This window comes from Aulostomus chinensis, chromosome 16 (assembly GCF_037954235.1).
Source record: "Aulostomus chinensis isolate RoL2024-O1b breed Wild chromosome 16, RoL_Achi_v1.0, whole genome shotgun sequence".
Classification (NCBI taxonomy): Eukaryota; Metazoa; Chordata; class Actinopteri; order Syngnathiformes; family Aulostomidae; genus Aulostomus; species Aulostomus chinensis.
The window spans coordinates 5,535,532-5,559,496 of NC_141335.1; the positions used below are offsets into that span (position 1 = coordinate 5,535,532).

At 40.1% G+C, this 23,965-nt stretch overlaps 1 protein-coding gene across 14 annotated transcripts in view; it reads right to left on the minus strand.

Annotated features, from left to right (window-relative positions):
• Positions 1 to 23,965, minus strand: part of anapc1 (anaphase promoting complex subunit 1) — a 112,557-nt gene that overhangs the window by 16,371 nt on the left and 72,221 nt on the right. For 2 of the 14 annotated variants that reach the window (XR_015109561.1, XR_015109559.1), the window contains exon 55: positions 19,204 to 19,390. The exons of the other annotated variants lie outside the window; for them this stretch is intronic. The gene's annotated coding sequence lies outside the window, so the exon portion shown is untranslated. The remainder of the gene's footprint in view (positions 1 to 19,203; positions 19,391 to 23,965) is intronic. 14 annotated transcript variants of the gene reach the window in all.

Below are 23,965 nucleotides of genomic sequence, written 5' to 3' on the forward strand. Positions count from 1 at the left end.
TCTAGAAAGAAGGGCCTGTTTCATTTATTTCCCCTTCTCACGTTGCGGGTGAAGGTTTGGGAGGTATAGTTGGTAACTCAGCTCTGGGTCGCTGCATACTTGCTCAACCTCAACCACTGCAGGGCTCCAGTAAACCCCTCTCCCTTCCATAAGTGAAACATTTCACTCACAGATTCACCACATCCCTGCAGCAACGGACACTCAGCTGCGGTTTCACCGTGAATTGCGTTCCTTCAAAAAGTATGCCAGATCAAACAACAAAATTGCTTGTCTACTAATTATAATATTATAATAACAAATACAAACATATGCACTGTTGAAAATTTCAGGTTTTTTTTTTTTTTTTTTTTAATTGTAAAATTAAACTCAAGGTTTAGGCACAAAACAGACTCGGTTACAATAAGAGCTTTGAATGCGAGTTTTGGGTTGTAATCATTAGGTATCTGTTAAACCTGCCTAGGCTCAATGGTTGTGAAGCACACACTCGGAAAAAATAGAGGCACTTTAAGGGATGAAAGGGTAGAAACAGTTGCGTCTTGAAGACCAAGTATTGCAGTTTTAAAGGAACATTCTTCATGGTTTCTTGATCCGGACGACGACATGTTTACATCTGTACCTCTGTTCATGATGTCACATGCACTGTTCCCATTTAAATAAATAGAATAAATAAATCACCCCAATGCAGTTTAGGATGACATAAATATAACCTACAGTACATCCTCACAAAATAACGTTGACCACACACACACACACACACACACACACACACACACACACACACACACACACACACACACACACACACACACACTCCAAAAACTGAACATAAAAGCTTCAAATAGAATATATCATAGTACCACAGGTCGTAATAGTTTGTTACATTTTGAATTAAGGAGTTTTTTCTTTTTTCTATTGCATCAAAATTAACAAGAGATGGAATTTGATACTCGTGCCACTGAGGTTTAAATGTGTGGTTGTCGGTGAAATGAAATGGATGTCTTGCACATTTCCTGATGGCAAGAAAAAAAAAGTGTTAGTGGAAGCAGAACAATAATTACAGAGCTCATGATTTATTTTATCAGCGGTATTAAACCAACATGAAGCTGAATTTTCTGCTTTAAAATGACAGAGTGAGATGCCAGAAAATACAGTTATTTCTGGACTGACTTGGTTTCGTAATATTTGAGAAAAAAAAAATTCTCGTCATTGTTGCACGAGGAAACTTCAAGCAGGCACCGAGAAACCCACAACACAAGTTCAATTGTTGCTCTGAAAAAAACGAACACTGTTGTTCCCCAGAAGACACGTGCTGATGAGGACATGTCCTACTGTAAACTGAGGCTGCGTGTCAACAGGCATGTCCGTAGTGAATGTTGGCTGGTAAACAACACAGCTTCAAAAAGGAAGTGAGGTTCAATATCAGTGAGCCACTGAGGTAGCAGAGCTCAGGGAAAATCCAGAGTCAGTGTGTTTCAATTCTCAGTAGACATGTCAGTGTTCATATGTAGCTGAGGTTCCTATGTAGGTAAGTGTGAGTACAACGGGAGGGTGAGTTCAACAACATCCCATGCTGAAAGCGACGAGAAATGATAATCCACTCTTGTTTTTTTTGTTTGTTTTTAAATATTCGTGGAGTCAAAAATCACATGAGTCAGAGCAATGCCTCTTATCACTGCCCTGCTAATGGCTCTATTTACAGATGCGCTGCACTCATTATCATCAGGACTAAACTTTGGACTCACACAGTCACATAAAGTTGAATTAGATGTCCTCACATCAGGTTAGCACGCGCTTATTTTGGTTTGATCAAAGCTTAGTTCAATGTTTTGTCACTTATCACGAATATTAACACAGCAGCGCATGCCGGTAGTGAAGAGCTCCTTCCCAAAAATGTTTCTTCGGTTGTCTGGAAGTGGTTTGGGTTTTTGTTTTTTTGGGGTTTTTTTTGAGTGCAAATCACTGTCCGCCGTAAAGTTTGTCTAAAGGCTGTGTTATTTAAAGGCAACAGCACCCCTAATTTATTCCAGCATCACAAACAGAGACATGCAGCAGACACAAAGCGTGGCACTGCAAGTAGAACAAGATGCTGTCAGCCTCAAAACACCCCCTAAAAGGCAGATAACACTTGCTGAATTATCGCCCATTGTATCCCATCAGATAACAAATGGCTCCAGTGGAAAAACAGTACAGATGTGGACACGGTGCCCATATACACAGCTGAAATCTCAAATCTCTGATTTTTTTTTTTTTCAAGCCATAATCGTGTGCCCAAGAAGTAACACATTAAAGTAGACCCTCAAAACAAGCTAGTACGTGTTCAGGAGGACTTTCCTCTGTAAAACAACATGTCGTCCGAAAAGTTTATCATGCCTTCCAAGAACTCACTAATCTTGAACTCGGGGTTATTTTTCCTCCTGCGTTACTTTTTTTTATGACAACTCCTGCTGTACCGCTTACCCATTATGGGGTCGCTGGGGGGCTGGAGCCTATCCCAGCTGACATTGGCCGAGAGGCGGGGCCATCAGGAGCAATTAGGGGTTCAATATCTTGCTCAATGGTACTTCGACATGGTCATCAGGGAAGGTGAGGACTGAACCAGCAACCCTTCAGTTGCTAGATGGCAACTCTTCCTCTGCGCCATGCCAAAGAGCCAGCCATGTGTATTTAGCTTGAAGCTAATGGAAACTAACGCTTCTGACAGCAACATTGCACAACGCCAGTTTACAAACTCCCAAGCACGTTGTCTGGAACAATCCACATCCTCTCGTTTGATTAGTAATCCACAAACACTCAATTTAAGCTAAAAATAAACGAGCTCTTCTGGTTCGTCACTCATTCAGGGTAGCACCAAGCAAGACACGCTAGCACATTCAGTTTTTGATCTTGATCACATTTGTCCTCTGCAGGGCCACTCCAGAAATGTTCGCGTGTTTGTTTTTAGCTCTAATCAAGGAGTTTTGGGGTTACTGAGGACAAAGCTAGATAAAGATGATGACGAAGACGTGGGTTATACCACCGGAGAGTGTGTAAACAGACATTCTGGGGGAGTTAGCCATCCGTCACTGTTAGCTTCAAGCTACATTGTGGTTGTCTCTTTCTGCATTCTGGAGTCACAAAGATGAAATGCAGGAGAGCGAAAAATGTCTTTGTGTGCTCAAGAAGACTTATCAGTGAGTACTTGAAATAAAAAAGAACACTTTTAGGGTGAAATATTGCATTCAGCTACACTTGATGCTTTATCGTTCACACAGCACCGGACCCTCACGTTGTTTACAGTGAAAACGATCACTGGTTCTGCCTGTAGGCGATAGAAGGGAAAGTCGAAATCAGTCTGGCAGACAAACTTCTGATAGGAATTTTCATCTCTATATTGATGAATTTCAAGGAGGCAAGATTAAGGATTCTGAGAAAGAAAGAAAAACAACAAAAAAAGACGGTACAATTTGTCAGTTTTGATCCCTTTTTTTTTTAACCTCAACAACAGGTGGGCTCACATGAAAGGTATCGAAATAAACTTAAACTTCCCCACATCCCCTCTGACAGACAAATGTGAGTGTTTAAAATACTTTACACAAATATTTTGCAGATAGACAGACACTTTATTGTTATGTCCACCATATGAAACCTTGTCCTCTGACAAGCAGAACATCTTGTCGTGATTACATGAGATGTCAGTAACCCAAGCCCAAGGACCTAAGTGGAAACAGGACTCTCCCAGAGTGAAAAAAAGCTCTTATTCTCCCATGCAGAACGACTTCCGACAGTAACATTGTAAAGAGGAGGTGAAATCCCGACAAGAGAGATAAACATCTGCGTCGGTGTGTCATTTGAATTTTAATTGTCCACAGATACACAGATGACACAAGCAAAAAACTAAAAATAATGAAAGGTATAAAATATGAAAGGCTCATCATTCTGTTTGTGGTTGCTCTCATGTTTATATCTTTCATTCTGTACAAAAATCTCTTGCCGAATTAAAGTTTCCACAACAGTTGGGGGGCCCAGCACACCAGGGCGTCACACCAAATGGACTTTAAATCATATAATTAAAATTTCAAGAGCTTCTTCAGTGAAATTTACAGAAATAAACAACTTAAGTAGAATCAAAAAAGCAGAGAATGTTTTGTACAAACCATGATATCATTTTATAATCTAAAAATACACTGTTGTAAACGGTCAATAAGAGTTCTAAAAACGGAAATTCAAGGATTTCCAGAGCAGAAACATGCTGCTGCACTTCTCATCGAACTTACGCTATGCAGCATACTACCGAGTCCGGCAGTTTCCTCTTATGAAAGCAGTTCTGACATGATTGTGTCATCGTCCGTCTGTTTTCAGGGATATAAAACACAATGTAAACTCTCAAATAAATGTATCTCATGGATACGCCAGCACAGTAAATTCTAATATGAATGTCACAGAAATTCAATAACTCTCAACAGTAAAATTCAGTTTCTCTGGTTGCAGTCTGTAAAATTATAATATCACACAATTCAATCAAGTGACCTCCAGAATATTCCCTCTAACAAACGATAAAAAGACGGAAATCCTGTGGATTTCCACCACATAATTTGCTGTAATGCGATTCACATACTGTTTTCTATTTGTATGAGCTCACAAATGGCCAACTAAATATATTTTGAAGATTTAATTAGTAAATGTCAAATGTTGATCGTTCATGAGTGGGAAAGACTTCTTAAATACAGTAGACAAAAGCCAGCAAGCTAATCTTGAAGCGGCAGACAGAGTGCGCAGGAACAGGTGAGGTGGTGATGTCACAGGCATCAGTGCTGTCTTTGATTACAATCACACCACGGAAAGACTGATCGCTCAGTCCATTAAAAAAAAAAAAAACAACAACGGATGGAAAAGAGGTCAAACCAAACTAATGCAAAATGCTAAAGCCTTAAATGAAATATATATAAATACAAAGAACTGCAATGGGTTAGTCTACCACGTTTATTGTTGAATTTATATTGTAATGATTCTATCCTTCTATATAGTAGATAAAACAATAAAATATTTGTTAAACTGCAGTGTCCTCATGTACAAGTAGTGCATCTATGTAAGTGTAACTATGTAGGGAAGTACTAAATACTTCACAATATGCTAAGGCTGAAGTTGAACAACAAAAACGTTACACTGACATATATTCTTCCAGAAAGTCTAACACAGATGGCTTCATTTATTTTTGTTCAATGTTCAAAGTCAGCAACATGTTGAAACTATAAAAACAGGCTCTTAGTTCCTGAAAAGTTGACTTCCTGTGACGTGCATCTTTTGTTTGACGTCAAAAGGATTGCTCGTCTGAGCCGTCTGAAATCTTGACGGCGTGGCAGCATCTCTGTGTGCGAAGAGATGATCTTAAACAAAGCATTAAAAAGTCTTGTTATGGGCCTCAAACGACTGATTTGAATGTGTAAATGTCAACTGGGACGGACGAAGAAGAGGAACAACCTCTTTCACAGGGGCATGTGTTCATCCACATGCATGCAAATACATACACACACTGTTCTCTATACACACACACACACACACCCACACACCCACACACAAGCTACAAAATTAGCACAAAAAAAGCATACAAGGACAAATAGTACACACACACAAACACACACACACACTTGCAGATGGGTGACAAATTAAAGGAGATAATTGGGCCGCCGGAACAACTTCAATGTCCTTTAGTTTATAAGTGGCCTGTTGTTTCGAAAATATAACCAGGAATAAGGGATATTTTTGGTTTTGAAGACAATAGCGGAGTTTGCCGTCTTTCATGTCCGTCCAGAATCTCCCACAGTCACCAGATTTCAGTGCAACATACAATATTATTCACAGAAACTTGTATGGAAGTGTCAAAGTGATTTATGTTCCTCCACTTTATTCATATAATTCCAATGTTTTCATGCATTTTCTCTTTAATTTGTCAGCCATCAGTATCTGCAGATAAACAAGAACACACCCGTTCAACCACAGCCAGAAATAAACACACGCATGTTGATACACAGAAACACATGGTAATATGTCTCTCTCTCTCTCTCTCTCTCACACACACACACACACACACACACACACACACACACACACACACACACACACACACACACTTTAATAAAGGGGAGTAAGACCTGTAAACATACTGTGGAAATAAATACACGTTATCACAGTATGTACACACTCAACCACAGACGTACACATAAAACACAGGTTAATAAGGACCCAAAAACAGGATAGTATGTTCGTACAAATCTGGGCAAATACACACACACACACACACACACACACACACACACACACACACACGTATATGAAAAAATATGTCACCAATTAATCTGGTGTAGCCACTGACCTGTTAATATTTGCAAATAAATCTACACACAAATTCAGATAAACAAATTCACAGAAGCACAGAAATTAACCACACACATTCACAGCGTAATGGAAACGATAACTACACATACATGCACACATACTTGAGATGCATGTAGAGTTAACACACACCAACACATAATCAAAAATACACAGAAGCGCACACACGCGAATACAGATACAAGTCACATTGACAATCAACACACGCTTAGAATCGCACAAGCTCCTACAATTAGACAAAAGTAGTTCCAGTGGTAATCACACACACGAAGACTGCCACTGAATGCATCTAAGAAGACACAAACACACATAATGTTTAAATAAAGGTATAAATACGACACGCAGGCACCCACACACACACACACACACACACACACACACACACACACACACACACACACACACACACACACACACAAACCTCCATTGCTGATCTTATTTATTGAACAGCACTTTTTTTAAGTAACACACAATTTTTTTTCTACGTGTGAAAGGTGTGTAAGAATGGACAAAATATGTAAATCTCAGTCGCACACACGTGCAGTCAGAAAAAAAGCAACTGCATACACACACATAGCCTACACAGAAATGCAGACATACGGCGCATTTTACAACACTAACGTGTGCTCTCCCCACGCATTTATACCTGCAGCAGACACACATTGGAAATGTCTCACACAGATCACTCGCCCATCAGTGAGCAATCATCACTAAGACACACACATTACATGCGGATGGATTAATACACACTCACTCATTTACACTTGGAATAAGTTAGTGAGCCGATTAGTCACACACTCACGCGTGGCACCAAAGTGATGCCACCCACGGGCTACGGGTTCACAACCTGAGCATTTCTCTGTTCAGTTTAAGGAGACTAACATCCAGTGTCCTAACAGAGAAAAGACTCTTGTAGGAGTGATGGAGGTTTATAATCAGGATTAAAGATGTAAACAATCATAATGACTAAAGTCTCCTCGGCAGGCTGGGATGTAATGACACACACACACTGTGCCTCACACTCAGTTAAAAAAAACAATAATTAAGGAGCCATTTGTCATTGCATAATATTACAATACAACACAACATTAACAAGACAGCTATTTTGTAAGAGGAAATATGGAAACTGTAATAAAGAAACAGAAAATATCTCCTACAGTTTTAATTTTATCACGCAAATGCATGTTTTTAGCAGCGTTTGAGTCACCACATCATCAGAGACCGCAAATTTCAAAGGTCGACAACCAAGATCAATCGCCGTTGAACCCCTACCGCTATGACAAGTGCTCATCAAAACACAAATATTAATATTGTACGTGTAAGTGCTGCCAAATATTGTCAAGCTCATTTTGAAACTGCTCATCATCATCCAGAGAGGCACCATCGCAGCAGATGTGAAATACGCAGAAGGCTGTTTTTTTTTTGTTTGTTTTCAACTTCGAACCTGAATATCATCCCTGGATATACACAAACCGATCATATTCATCCACCCTCATCTCACTCTTCTTCTTCTTCTCTCTCTCTTTTTTTAAACCTGCATTTGTTGTTGCTTTAAAAGGTTAAATGACTTTTTTTTCCAGTCTGAAACTGAGTGGGTTGTCACAGAAGAGAACAATTCACAACGCAAATTTCCCCCAGGGCTCTGTAATATTATCACTCCACAGCAACAAGGTTTCATTATGACTTGTGGATTTATTTATACGAGGTGAAGACAGTCGCAAGCTACAAAGCTTACTACAACTTGAGAAATTAATTATCTGTAATTGTCACGTTAGGTTTTCCTCCGTCTTCCTCATTTTAAATGCAACTTGTCATTTAATAGATTTAAACTTGAAGAATTTATACAGTTTGCTTTTTAAAACATTACATTTCACAGGGAATTAACTCGTGCAAATATATATGTTCATTACAAAGCTAAGGCTTATTTTGGTGTTTTTTTTCACCTTTTTTTTATTTTTTTAAACATGAATATAGACACATGATACCTAAAAATATATATAAATAACTGCTAGCCAACATTTAACGGCTCTCCACCCACTACCCATGCGTTTATATGTCACCTTAAAAGGCTCATCGATCAAAGTCGTTCTCACTCTGATTCAGAGTTTCACTATTACTCGTAGATTTATTTATCAAAAACACAAACTTCGAAGCAAACAAACTCAACTTTTTGCAAAAGTCCGTGGTCAAATAATTACCTCGTGCTGTTTTCTACACAGATCTCAAGTTTAACTTCTTAGTCACGCTTGAGAAATTAGGAAGAACATTCAGGGGCCTGTGACAAACCGACTACTATTTTCTTGCCTCTGACAAAAACAGTGAAGTCAAAGTCACATCAGAACTGAGATGAACAATTTTTCCTCTGACAGACGAGATGGCGTTTGTTTCTCTGGGATGTAAACAGTCACCGCTAGAAACCATTGTCCCGACTTATTTCACAACGTGCAGCAGAAAAATATGATTGCATCCAGCTTGACTGAGCTGCCTTCAAATATGAGGGGATCTCATTTCCTCTGCGTTTGTTTTTATCAAAATTAGTCAGAGAACGAAGAAGAACACATCGAGGCAGGTCTTTGATGCGTTCAGGCAGTGTGTGTGTGTGTGTGTGTGTGTGTGTGTGTGTGAGAGAGTGTGTGAGTGTGTGTCTCAGAAAGTGAAAAGGAAGCTGAGAGAAGAGAGGGGTAGAGGAGCCCAAAACTACTTTTCCTTTTTCTCTGTCGTTGACATTTTAAAGTTGAGAGAAACAAGAAAGAAGAAGGAAGGAAATAATCTTAATATGACAGTACAATGCCATGTATAACAACATGTCATTATTTTATGCGACACAAATATCAAAAACCCAGCATTATCCTATTTAGAATAAGAATATGAGCTCAAAATACATTTTTTTAATTACCATAAAACTGACAAAACTGCACTTAAATTAAATTAAAAAAAACTTGTGCAATGTGCAATTGAGGAGAAAAAGGGAGGAAAAGCACTCAAACGTTTTCAAAAGTGTTTAGCAGACAGCATCATGGTCTCAAGTCTAAAAGTTCTCATGTCGGTAGGAAGAATTATTTTGTAAAATGTAGGGTGAGAATGAATCATGCCACCTCGAACGCCTGATAGATCAAAGCTCTCTTTCAACTTCACAGTAAATAGAGAAAAAGAAATATCAGTGATTCATTCTTTCGATACCTCAGAATATTTTGATGCAGAAACAAGAGAATAGTGGAAACAAAACAAAAAAAGAACGAGGCTCACATGCGCGTGAAATTGTGCTGCATGTAGACTTGCTGAAGAAAAGAAAAAAAGACCAAAAGCTGTTGACAGAATGTGGGAGGCTTTACAGAGAAGGAGCACAAGTCCTCAGGAGCGCAGTGGCCTCAAAACCACCACCTCTGTTTTGAAGTGACATGTGAGAACGACACCACCGTCTGTTGAAAGTGTTGAAGTGGTGCAGAGGCAGCCAACGACAAGGAATCGCACACTTTCACACTGCCAGCAGTTATTTTACCAGGATTCTCTGATATCTCTTTAGCATGTTGGAAAATTGCAAATCTATTTTATGCAATTCAACATTTTGGACTTTGCATTAAAAATGTAGATTGAAGTACAACGCCATCAAGCTAAGAGTTTTATTGTAAGCAAGATCCATTTTTTTTTTTAAATTTAAAAATAAAATGTTTTCATGAAAAACTTTTCTTTGCAAAATCAAAGGTTTTACTTGTGGTCAAGTTGCATGTGTGGAACCGGTGCTGTCTGAGGTCATTCTCCAGCAGAGTGACAGATTTGCTCGAAACCTGCAAATAAAGGATTGTCACATCGGCCCACGAGACTCAACAACAGCAAAACTATTTGAGTTCACAAACAAAACTTTTGAATTTGCGAAGAAAAGTTTGGGTTCCCATGAAAAACATTTTTAATCTCAAAGGCGTATCACTTGCATGCCACATACTGCGCACACACAAAACAGATTTGACCTGATGAAGATGTTTTATAGCTTTGCAGAATCTGTCTGCAAAGACAGTTGTCATGGCAACAACGCCCCACCGCTACCTAACCTGTTTTGGTCATCGATTCGATGGTTGTTGTTGTTGAGGTCGGAAAGACCGGATTACTCATTCATTTTCTCCACGTAGTGCTCCTCATTTTACCCAAGCGGCCCTCATACAAGTTGTGTTGTTAGTCACGATGAGTCAAGTTTAACCAACTTGATCTGAGGTTAACTACAACATGAGCTCATACAGATGTTCTGGAACAGATTTCTGTGGTATTATACTTGTATGAGTAAGTGTTAAGGAAGAGCATACTGACTTACTTTTGCATATTTTGCCCTATCAAACTCAACTGGCACCATCACTCCATTTTACAAGGAGTTACTTCAAAATTCTCCTCACTAACTGCATGTCCATGACTTCATTGGGAAAGCGCTGGTGTTATTAATAGCATGAACAGGCTGTGATCCACTCATATCAGCACACACCCTGCACCAGTCAGCTGATATGAATCCACACAGGTGGCGCCACTCGGGATTTTGTTACACGCACGTCATCGCTTCCCCTTCTTGCTCAGTGATTCAATGACAAACTGCACCTACTTGAAGCCGCTCAAAAGCAATCAAAGGTGTTTTCGCTGGAAGTGTGATCACATTAATATCACTGACATGGTTGAACACCTGAGCTGGTGATTAACTGTAGCCCTACAGAGGCTTGGACACACACCCGCCAGTCATTTCACAGCCCATGATGCTACCATGGTAACAGCCTGCAATAGAGACAACACGTAGGACAAAACCCCATTCAAAGGCCTGCTGACCATGTGAGCAGCACCAAACCTAGTATCACCCCACACTCACTGCTTTTTTTTTTCTTTTTCCATGTGATAAAAGAAGACAGCAGTGTAACAGACAGGGTACTTGCATAAATATGAAATACTTGTACACATTTGAGGCGCACATTTAAGACCAGATATACTGTATTTCACAGGTAAGGAAATTCGAACCAGTAAACCTGAAGTCCTTTTGAGTGAGATTTTTTCAACACAGTTATGATTCGAGGTCCCTCTAAATATTTGTTTTTAATCCTTTACACCACAGTCCTTCAATCTTTATAATGACTTCTTTTTTTTGTTTCAAAATGCTCAGCTATCAGGGACTACTGTCACTAAAACTGCCTGCGCTAACTTTGAAACAGTTAAATATTCACCACTTCATGTTCATGACCTGGCTTGAGCAAAACCGAATGGGATTTTGGTGTATTTGGCAGGTTACCTTGTTTTGTGTAGCACTTTGTTCTACAAAATATAATAAATTCATAGGATCTTATACAGTCTCATGTCACTAAAATTTTTTTTTTTTTGGGGGGGGGGGTCTTGCTAAGGTCGATTTACAAACTAATAGTAAAAATAAGTAAAAGGTAAACATCTAACCTTGATGAAGTTAGCTTATGCAGCTTTAATGGAGATCAGTTTGTTCCACTGTGTTTCAGCTTCACGTACAGACGTTCATTAAGAGGTTGCTCACTGCAGAGACTTCCCCAGACTGGAACCATTTATCATCATTAGATGTAAATCGAATGAAATCACAAGAACACGCAGAGCAATCTGGAGAGTAGCGCACCTCCTGTAGAAAAGCAAGCACGTCTGGACAGTTCTAGTATCTTCTTCTCTCATCAGAGTGTAGATGGGATTGGTTTCTGTCACATCTTTCATAGACAAGAAAAGAGAAAAACAGCCTCTTAATACTGACCTAAGAAAAAAACCCTCTTTTCTCTTCATATCAAATGATCTCTGCTCCCCCAGAGAAAACTTATCTTCATCGGGCCTTCGCTGAATAAAAACACTGTTTTTTCCTCTCAAAGGAAGGCCAACTATCAGTAACATGATAATACAGAGATGAAATATTAGAGTTGGCAGGATTTATGTAAATCACCTAAATGAGAAAATCCTAATTCATTTTAGTCAGATCAGTTTAAGGAATCTTTGTGTTTCACGTGAGATAAGACAAAACACAGATGCAACTTGATCATTAAAAACTGGCTCACTCTCTTCACGAAAGACAAGGGAAAAGTTTAGATTTGCTCCGAAGGCGATGGGCAGCACTGATTGTTTGTGATATTGTTTCACAACCAGCGTCCACATGCGTGAGCCACACTGTCTCATAAAGGCTGGGAATCGTGTCCAAACCACTGAACCACGTTGGTATTTTAGGGCAGATTTTAGAAGTAGCTGATCATGCATGTAAGTACAGCACATCTCCACACTACAAACACAAAGGAAGCGTGTTAGAAAACGCATCAGCCCGCAGTGTCTATCAGAATACACGAACTCACACAAATGTCAAATTTCAATGTGTTCTTTGATTTCATAAACTCGAAGGAGGAGGGATTTCAGAAATGCACTGCAGTCGGCCACCAGGGGGCAACCAAGAAGATTTGGATTCACTTAAGCATAGGAATGGGTCCTCAGATCACGGACCCCTGTAGAAATGGATGTAGCTAGCGTTATGGACTATGGACATCAATTTAACCAGCGACATCTTTACAAGCATAGATTGTCATGTTGGGATAAGAGGGTGGAGCCGAGTTGAGATACGACTGAGAAGCTGAGGACTACACGCACGCCCCTCGAAACCGGGAAACTGATTCGAGAGCAGCCACCAGCCGGAGGACACGCTGGATGTCTATGCCCAACACTCATAAAAAAGCTAGCGTTTGAAGAACATCCCTCTCCGAAGAAAAAAAAAAGTGGGTTTTTTTAGCGGGTTTTTAGTAAAATGCCTGAAAAAAGTTTGTGGTTAACATAAGTATTGTAACATTTAGTTTGACAAAATAAAAAAAACGTCAGTAAATACCACACTCGTGAATTTCGAAGCTTTTATGTGTCTTTAAAAAGGCAGTTGCTAACAAGTGGCTAAATGACACTACAGAGGTTTCTCCAGACGTTAAGCATCATTACTCAGTTGCGGTGATGTCAGAGTCATGCATCCGTGGTTTAGTAAGTTTATAGCCTAATGTTACCTTTTTATAGCAATGCAAGTAAGCTTCAAAAGTCCCGAAAGTAAAAATTATCAATCTGAAGTAATAAACTTGTTTTTTGTGCCACAAAGTTCATTTTTTGCAATAAAAGAATCCAAAAATCAAATAAAAAATAAAATCCCGCTGGCTTTTGCTCCAGGGACCAGAAGGTAATGCTAACTTCTGAGCTGGACCTCCAAGATAAATCATGTGGTGCTGTACATGTGAACTCTGATGAACTCTTGCAGAAACATCAAAACTCTAACCAATACAACTTGTTTATTCAGTAAAAATAAGAACAGAAATGCTTCACCATCAGTTAACAACACCCCCGAAACAAGCCTGTGCATCTTTGAACCATAAGAAGTTGATTTTATCTCAGGTGGAAGGCAAAGTGACTCACAGTGTGTCCTTAAATATCAACACTTTTTTTTTCCCCCTGCTAAAAAAGTGCGTGTGTGTTTATGAGCCTGTACATTACTGCAACGTGTGTGTGTGTGTGTGTGTGTGTGTGTGTGTGTGTGTGTGTGTGTTTGTGTGTGTGTGTGTGAGATTGAGTGAGCGCGCGCTGGTGGCATGCAGACGTCTACTGTCCTGATGTGAAAGACTGCAGGCCTCCTACGGTCTGGGACAACAGAAAACCACAAGTGAAAGAGCTCTCACGCAAACTCATACTCACATAAACAAGTTTTCACAGACCAACTGTTGATAAGACACTTCACGAAAGGAAGCACTGGAAGAAATTTTCAACCAGTTGCCAATAGATACACTAAACTACACAAAAAACAAAACTTTAAATTCAGAGAAGTCTGTTGTGGTAGAAGTTTTCATGAATTATTTGTTTAAACAGCTGCTGCTGTTTAGAGTTGTTTAATCAGTCTTTTAGTAAAATAGAATAAAGATTAAACAAAAGTGAAAGACAATCTGAATGAACCATTTATGGGTTCTGAAATCACCACTTTACTTTGGCCGAGGGCTGATGGTGACTCAGTGAATCACAGGAGGGGGAATCGTAACCGGGTGTGTTAACGGACTGCGGCTCGGTGACTCGTGGAGGTGCTTCTTAATAAACAGTTGTTCTTTTTGTTGGCTGCAATACTTTCTCCTCACCAACAGTTTAAGTCATCTTTCCACACATTCTTTTTTTTTTTTTAGGGGGGAGAGTAGTTTTCTCCCCACCAATTGCCGATCCGACTGAATGTTGATGAAGCATGCTGACTGTGAAATGAGGCCAAACCAGCACTTATAATTCTGCACCTTATAAACAGCAATTTCCACCCTGAAGCCCCCTTTCCACCATATCAATCAATTCAAACCAAACCAGAGAGGTTTGAAAGAAGTTGGTTTCTGAAAGTGGTTTTTTGAGCCTTGAATATATCTCACATTCACTAGAATCCCCCCCCCCCCCCCAAAAAAAAAGAGAGAACATAAATCTCTTCTGCCAGGTTGCAGGCTTCCAGTACATTCATGCTGGTCAACGGACAAAATGTCGTCCAACTCACTTGTGATTCACCAGTAATAAAAACACCAGACCTTCTCAAACTGATGTCATCTTAAGCACAACTGCAGCTCTCCACAGCTGCCAGTTGGAGGTTTTGGCCACATTTACAACAACTGCAAGTGTTAAAAGTCAAGGCGACAGGTCACACTGAAATAAAGTTGTTGTTTTTACTGTAGCAGCATACAGATGTTTGGTGCCCCCTTGCATGGGCATGTAGAAATTAGTAAATACAAACTGACTTGTGAAAGGTCGAGGACAAATCGTTGTTTCTCTCTAACAGGACGCGCTACAGGACAACGGATAAAGCAGATGCTGCATTAAAAGCCAGTGGAATCACTTATTTAGATATCATATTTATAGGAAGCCGATGTAAACTAAAGCTCCTCTCCCACTGGTCAGAAAAACTGCCACTTGTCTAAAGAGGGAAAGGGTTTAATCAGCATTCAGTCCCGGGTGAAAATGGATCTGCTCGGGCTCCAATCACAGGGACGTGCAGTGGTAAAAGGCTTTAAAGCTGTTTTGTCTCCCCAGCACTATTGCTCCTCTTTTTAAATAAAAGAGAGAAAAAACTTAGCTAGTTAGCTCATTTCCAGTAGTAAATTAAATAGATGCTAAACACTGTAGTCTGTGTGTTGTTCTTGGTACATTTACTGAGCAACAGTTCCCATCAGAAGTGGACTGAGAAACTGGACGTCACTCATTTGTTTGTGGACTCTGTTGAACCCTTGGTTTCATCATCGAGCTCATCATTTCTGGAAGTGAATCTCCCAGTCCGATTCTCCAAGGAGGAGTTAATTACCGGCCGTAATTTCGTAACCATCCAAGGTTGGCTCACTCCTGAAGAAGGCTCAAGTTCATAGAAAAGCACGTTTTATTTGTGGTCTCAGAAGAAGAACTATGCTACTCCCAATCCTAAAGCATATCAGTGAGGTTTCCAAGTGGAGCACGCTGTTAACTATGCTTGCTGCTCTCATTGTTGTCAGTCATTTTGAGTTTCTGGAGTTCCCGCAGTTGTTTGAGAGAATCTTGACAGCAGTCACACAACTATCCCTTCAGGCAGCTCTTTGGACGTTCCATGTTAGCTTAGCAACAACAAAAACGGTCAGTTTGTCATGAAATGTTATTTTAGACAATGTTGGGCCTGAAATGGTTCATGGTTGTCTTGCAGTTTTGCCTTTTCCTTTGTTTTCCCAGTTCACGTTTCATCTGCTCGCTGGTTGGCTCGATTCCTGCAGTAAAACTCTTTATCTAGACAATCTGCTGAAACAACAAAGTGGTGACTGAATTGGAAATTCACTTCCACAGCCGCTGTGAAGGTGGGCGCTCACTGTTGAGCTCTGTTTTGCCGGTGGCCACTTTGGCTTTTATTCAACAAAAGGTGATCATAATTGGATGAGACAGAGGGAAAGGGGAGAAGAGTGGTTCTGAATGAGACCGCCTGCCGTGGCAGTGGTTTGGCAGTCAAAATGTAGCCACGCCCAAAATAACACTCTGCTTTATTGTCTATTTTACTCTAAGTAGAACCGTAATTTAAATCAAAAACATCAACCAGCATCATGCAAGACTATAGCAATTGCAGCCATAAACTCATTAGGCAAATGTTTACTGGGGTAATAAATCATGTTAGGCAAATTTTTCTCATTTAGACCTTTGGAGTCCGCGACCACTGATGTTGCCCCCTGCTGGCCGTTACAAAGACTGCAGGTTTAAGGCAAAAGTGCATCAGTTGCAGTTATCATGTCTCTTTGATGGACAGTCGATAAAAGATACCAGGTCAGGATGTTCGTCACACCTGTATTACTCATGATATAAAGCAGATGCATCAACAACTCCTCATGTCCAAGATGAACCTTTTTAGACAGTTTACGGCGAGAAAAACTGAAGCGACAACTTTTGGTTTTTACAGACCAGCGTGTATGCTGTGACATAAGCAGAGCCCAAGACAGCTGGAACTCTTTTCCCCGTCTTAACAACAATAAAAGTATTTTTTTATAAAAGATTTTTTTAAAATCTCTTGCATGGTTTGAGAGTGACTTTTCTGATTTGTCTACAGGGATGCACCCAGCCCCGCATAGCCTATCTAACATTATACCATCGTTCTGCAAATTAAGGAGATTTTAATCTGAGCTCACGAATATGATAAAGGAAGTAATGGTAGCGTCTAGTTCAGGTAAACAAAGAGTCACAGCGGAATTTTAATTATTACACGGCGATGAGAGGAAGACCAGATAAGAGGCAGGTTGTCCTGTGATCGCTCGACACATGATCTCTCAAAATAGCAGATCATTTCCTCGTAAAGCGCAGCGTGACAGGTAGGAACAGACGTGCTCCACAAAGGGGAATCCGTCATAAACAAAATGTTTCTGATGAATAAACAGGTGATCAGTGGTGAGGATCCTGTTCCAGGAATATGAATATACATCATGAAACAAATGTGTTTGGTTTTTTTCTCATCAACTTCTGAAAAACAAAACTGAGAAAAAGGTTTGTGGGTTTCAGGCGAGGCTTTACTATTCAGAGTGATGACAGGAGGCAATTCTATTGCTGCTGCTGCTGACATTTAACATTTTTTTTTGGGTACTGCCTATTGGGCCAAATAAAGCCCCCACACTCCTCTCACATGAATTCTCAGCACTAAATGTGACTTTTATCTCATTTGTTGTTTTACTTTCTTGCTTTCGGGTGATCCAGAACACCCTCGATCAAGGTTTCTCCTCCGTGGGCGAGAAAATGTGTGAATAACTGATTGTAGAGTTGGTCTGATGATAAGAAATTCATTAAATTACAAGAAAAAAAAGTCATTTTGGTTGATTGTGAAAAACACAGGGAAATATATAGGTTTAAGCTTTTAGTTTTTTAAGTTTTATGATTGAGTATTTGAGGGTTGAGGAATGTTACTCTGACAAAATAAACAATTAAATAGGTTAGATTTAGGTATAGGTATAGGTAAATTACAACCTACAAAAAAAAAAACATGTGAATAATGTACCTCTTATGTATTTTAATAAACAATGTAGATAATGTAGAGATGGTATCTCTCTTTCATATACAACTGCTGAAGCTCACAGAGGAGAAAAGTGAGCAACAAAGTCAACAAAGCATTCACCTCGACAGAGTTCACCACTCATGCCGAGTCCTATCACAGCATTCATTCTTCCTGTAAGGACTCACCGGCTCCAGGGTCGGTGAGACACTCATTGACAGCCCAGGTTGAAATCTTTTCACCCACTGGTTTCATTTTGGAAAAAGGTTCTGAGTTCTGGACTAGTGCATACTTCTATTACTTTTGTCTGCATTTACACACACACACACGCACACATATACGCACACGCACACGCACATGCACACACACACACGCACACGCACACGCACACACACACACACACACACACACACATATCCAAAAATACAAAGATCACCGAGTGCTGTTTAAGCTCAAACCTCTGAAATCAGGTAGGAGGTCGGACACGTTCACGCCACAAATGAACCCCTGGTTGTTCTGGCCTGCAGCTGAGTGTGACTGCTGCTCTCACACCTGCCCAGATGGACTGAACCAAGTGAGAGTTTGATTTAACCAAACAACGAACCAACGAAGGTGTCAAAGCATCCCGAGTGAACAGATTATATTACAACTGAACGATGGAGAATGCCTGAGTATCACTTTTAGTCTCTTATTTTGTGGTTTAAATGATTAATTTTAAAGTTCCACGCGCTGAAACCTCGCTTCTTTCTGAAGGAATTTCTGAGCTTCTGCTGCAGGAAACATCTGCGGCTGGTTAGTGACTAAATAAGGTCACTGATGCTGATTCACAGAGGAGAGATGTTTGAACATTTGCACAATCTACTCATCTCCAGGAGCATCATATCTATTATCCTTGTACTGTTTTTGTTTTATTTTACTCATCAAGGTTCCTCCGTTGTCTCCCGGCCTGCATACAGGCTACTGCCTGACTGACTCTGTGACAGGCAGATGCACCTCTAGCCTGTGCAAAAACTGAACACACAGCTCAAGCCCGAAAACTGCTGCACCCCCAACAACAAAAACAACGAAATTAAATCGGACGCTCAAATGACTTCATCTATTTAAAGGAAATTCCCCCCAAAAAAGTAGGTACTAAATGGAGATTTTCAGAAACACAAATTGTGCTAAGAGGATGAAAATAAAAGCTAAGCTAATACTATCTGTAAAAGGTGACTCATGAAGATACCAGCACTGACTTGGGGAAAAAAAGAGACACATCACATGCTAAGTAAACACGATTCTGAGACTAAAGCCATGGATGAAGGGTGTGCGAGCAGAGACAAAGTGAGTAATGTGGGTGTCTGGGTGTTTACCTGCGTGAGATAACATGGGGGCGTTGGCAGCGTGTGTAGGTGTGTGCCGCGAGTGGGACTTAATGATAATAATCTCTCATTTCCATAGTCGCCATGCTTTCCTGCGGGGTCCTTGCCTGATTTCCTTGTGAAGCAGACACAAACACCATGTATCACACACACCCCTCCACTGATAGGCACCTGGTGTCTGAAAACAACATGCAAACATTTAATCAGACCAAATTTTAAAGCCGGATCTTTGCAGCAAAAAAAAAACAAAAACCAAAAAACCCCACATCTTGTGTAATTTCAGTTAGTGACCCAGTTGACCGATGTAAATAGTGGGAAACGGATGTGTGCTTTCAATGCTGTTATTGTTTAAACATCAACTGACATGGAAGCCTTACATAACAAATTCAGGCTGACGTGTTTTAAGTGATGATCCTTTCCTCACATTTGTTGGGAACATGAAGGTTTAGCTACATCAAACAAGCTGGTCAATCACCCAGAACGCTCCAACTTCAAACACGGACTCCCCTCGCAGTGTGAAAGTACTTTGCTGTATATCAACACAATCAGTGTGTACAGAACTGTACTGTTGCTGCAGTTATGAGTGTGTTGTACCTGTTTGTTTCAACACATCTCTTTTTTTTCTTTTTGCTTGTTTTGCTCATTTGTGTGTATTCTTGAGCCTGGACATATTATCTTGCCCATCATTATTATACACGTTTTCTCACACGGGTAACAGAATTTTCTTTCTTTGGAAACACCTGTAATTTATTCATATTTAACAACAGAGACATTATTTTCTAGACTGAATACACCCCTGCAGCCTGACTATACACATATGTGTGTGTTCATATGAAATGGCGATCTGTTTCAATTTAAAGCGACAGTTCAGCCAAAAATGAATATCCAGTCATTTTCTATTCATCCTCATGGCCAAAACACTGCGGGAGTTTGAAAAATTGCTCACCGCTCACGTTTACTGAGCTTTACTGCCTTTTCCTCTGAAACTCCAGCAGCAGTTGGTGGACTAAAATAATTCCACGGGGCACGAGGGTGAGTAGATAATGACTGAATGGCCTCATTTATGGCTGAACTATTCCTTTAAGGCAGGTGAAGTTGAGAGCGATCGTTACACCTCACCAAAGATCCAGCGGTCCGTGGGCATGCAGTCAGGGATCTCATCACCTGATTTCCACACAAGGAAAATACACAGAGTAAAGCCTGAAGACAAGAGGAAATGACTTACAACTATTGGTGCTATTTTTGAGGGGTGACAGCACTTTTATGAGTATATAATTTGACTCTTACTGAAGCTTGCATCACATTATGTAATCTCCTCTACTTTCAGAATCCTAATTCATGACAGAGTTACCCTGCAATTTAGCCTGACATCACCAAACCAAAATATAACTGCCAGAGCCACTCAAACATGAGCGAGTCTGCCGCCTGCCTCTCAGACTCATATTCAAACTTTTCATCTGCATTTTTTTGGAACCGATAAAGTCGTCAACTGATTGTTAAGCAAGCAAAATATCCCAAATACTGGATGGCGTAGATGAAAGGAAAGTCAGCACCTGAGAGTTTGCTTGGAAGAAGCTTCTACTGACGCAGGTTTAAAAACAGTTCGCTTGCAACAGTCAAAATTCATGCTTTTACCTGGGCCATTGTTTAGTTGGATTCATACAGAAGTTGTACTTGTAGCTGAGTAATAGTTTAGTAAAAGTACTCTCAAGCGATGATCTGAACCAAGTATTTAGGGTAAACGTCACCCCCTTAGAGCATATCGGTCTCAAACTAATATGAAAGCAGTTTGTCGATTGTTCTTTTTCTCGGTAATATCTGTTATCTGCTCTAACATACCTGCACTGCTCAGGGTAACGCTTTCAGTTTCAAGACTTTATAAATTCAGCCGTGTATTTGTGGTCATCACTGATTCAATACCACATTCATCAAAGCAGAGCAGCAGGTTGTCTGACTTTCAATCATGATCAAATCAACTTGTGATCAAATCTGACGGTGAATATGTTTCAGCCGCCGTCGTGCTGAGAGAAGCTACGTCGCTGGTTAGCGTTGTTTTATTTGTGTACAAAAGCAGACCTGACGGGCTTCAGTCTGCCATGTGACAATTTGAGCATATTTGTCAAGATAATATTTGACAGTATTTTGCCTTTCAGTATCTATTAAATAAATATGCACATGGACAAAGCAATCATATTGCATAATTATTGAAAAACTAAACTTGAAATGAAAAAAACAGCCCCCCCCCCCCTTTAGAAAAGTGATTATTCTGCCCCTGCATCATCTCTAAGTGTCGCGGGGCTCCAGGAAATCAGGATACCACGAAACAAAAGAAAGACAGGAAAGCAAACAGGGGAAACAAGTTCATTAATCTCGGGAAATATTTTCACTGCACAACAATCAGCATCAGCTCCAAAGTCATGAGACTTCATATATTGTGGCTTGGTAGAAAAAGTCTTTGTCCAGAACATTTCACCGATGAAGTAATAATTTCAAACCCGAGTGATTGACCTCAGATGACACCACCTCGTCGCTGTTGACATTCTGCTCTGCTGCGTGCAGCACGAAGACGAAGGCAGGGTGGAGCTGTGAGGTTGAACTGACAGTTTCAGCATCCAAATTTAGTTACAAACTTTTTTTTTTTTTTTTTTTTTAATATTTTACAATAAAAACAGCCAGCTGGTGATTCCACTGAGAATTGGGACAGTTTTGGTCTGTGTCTGCATCGCATTTGAAATGGAAAAATGAGTTCAAAAGCGTTGACTTTTACCTTCCTTGAGGGTACTTTCATCCTTGTCTGACGAGGACAAATTAAAAAAAAAAAAGAAAGAAAGAAATCAATCAAATTTTATTTTTAACTTCAAAATAACAAATCAAAATTTGCCTTGTGGGATTTTTACAAACACTTCAAGGTGCAGCACTGTCTTTCTTAGACCCTTGAGCAAGGTCAGGAAAAACAACCACTTGAAAAAATGTTGTAGCAGCGAAAAAGAATGCAGGGCAGAGGAGAAGCCCCTCACCCAGGATGCCAGAGACATTTTGCAGTGTGTCAATTATGAATATAAGTGAAGGGTCCCAATGTAAAAACTGCAACCTGCTTTAACCGTAGTCTTAAACATAAAAACTGCTGTGTTGCTACAAAAAAAAATTGCAGAAAATCAACACTTTTTACCTTAAACTGAAATTCTAAACACAAAACTGAAGTTCAGAGAAGCGAAAATGAGAGACGTCACTGTAATTAAACTACAGGCTGTTAATACTGCACGTGCTAAATACAGAACAAATGGAGAAAGAAGCGGTGGAATCTTTCTGTACACTCTTAGAATGTGACATGCTCTGTAAACCGTATAACTCTGTATGTCGCCAATAAACCACAACAAAACACGCGCAATTATCCTGAAGACAGAGCAACTCATAACCGCAACCGCACATCATCCCATTAGGCCTCATCAGCCATTTGGTGCGATGCTCTAATTCCATGTTTTGAAGCCACCGCCTCCCCGCTGACGGCGATCAACACCCTTCACAGAAGCGAGTGTCACTTCCCCTCATGTCGATGGACACGGTTTGAATGAAAGTGCCATATTTATCATGCAGTTTCACTTGACGTTTATGTGAAATCAGATGATTTAGAGTGGAATGTATATACTGGCAAAAGAGAAAAAGAAAAGGGGAACAATATTTACGTCCCTCTGGCTGTGACAAGTGTGGCTTCGTGCAAGTCCAGACCATAACAGTTTAGGCTTGGCAGCTGCCGTCCGGCCTCTCTGATTCTAATATTCATTTTCTGCTGAGTTAAAGCGAGAGGTGAATATTACCGTCCTCACAACCGCATCCAAGGTGACTCAGAAACACTCAGACACACTCGAACAATATAAAGATGTGAAACATTATATATTCAAAGTGCAAACAAGGTGAAAGCTAAATTCAGCATAAAATGCATCATGGAAATTATTTGTTGTTATACTCTTGACTAATGGTTGAGGTCACTCAAGTTAAAAGAGATGTCACTGCTATTTCATGTATTTAATGTATTTCTACACAGACTGATTAAAATAAAAACACTTGTTTAATTTTTTTTAAAGAAAATACACAAAGAAGAATAACATTTCTAAACCTGATGTTTGCCGATTACGTACATCTATCTTCAGAAATGTGTGAAATGCAGTTTTGTTTTTGAATTTTGCACTTAATGCAGTTCAGGCTTTATTAATCATCCTCTATTCCTGTTTATGAGTTCTTCTACTCTGCATGAAGGAGTGAGCAGGAAAAACAACTCAAAATGTCAAATGTCTTTTTTCACATCACACAGGAAGCATGTCAGGCTTTTCATTACAGGTTATTGTTGTTTACGCCCCTTCAACAGTATCATAATTTAGGTTTTGACACAGTGCAAGGAAATTGTGGTAACTTATTGTTGTTTAATATTTCTTTTAATTTCGTTTTTTCGACGGCACGGTGCACAGGTCTCGGCAAGAAGGTTTCGGGTTCAACCCCCGGCTCGGGCACGGGGTCTTTCTGTGTGGACTCTGCATGTTCTCCCTGTGCCTGCGTGGGTTCTCTCTGGTACTCCAGCTTCCTCCCACAGTCCAAAGACATCAAGAGGGGACGAGGCTGATTGATACTCTAAATTGACCGTAGGTGTGACTGTGAGTGTGAATGGTTGTCTGTCTCTATGTGTTGGTCCTGTGATGGACTGGTGACCTGTCCAGGGGGAACCCCGCTGCTCACCTGAAAACTGCGGGGATAGGCTTCA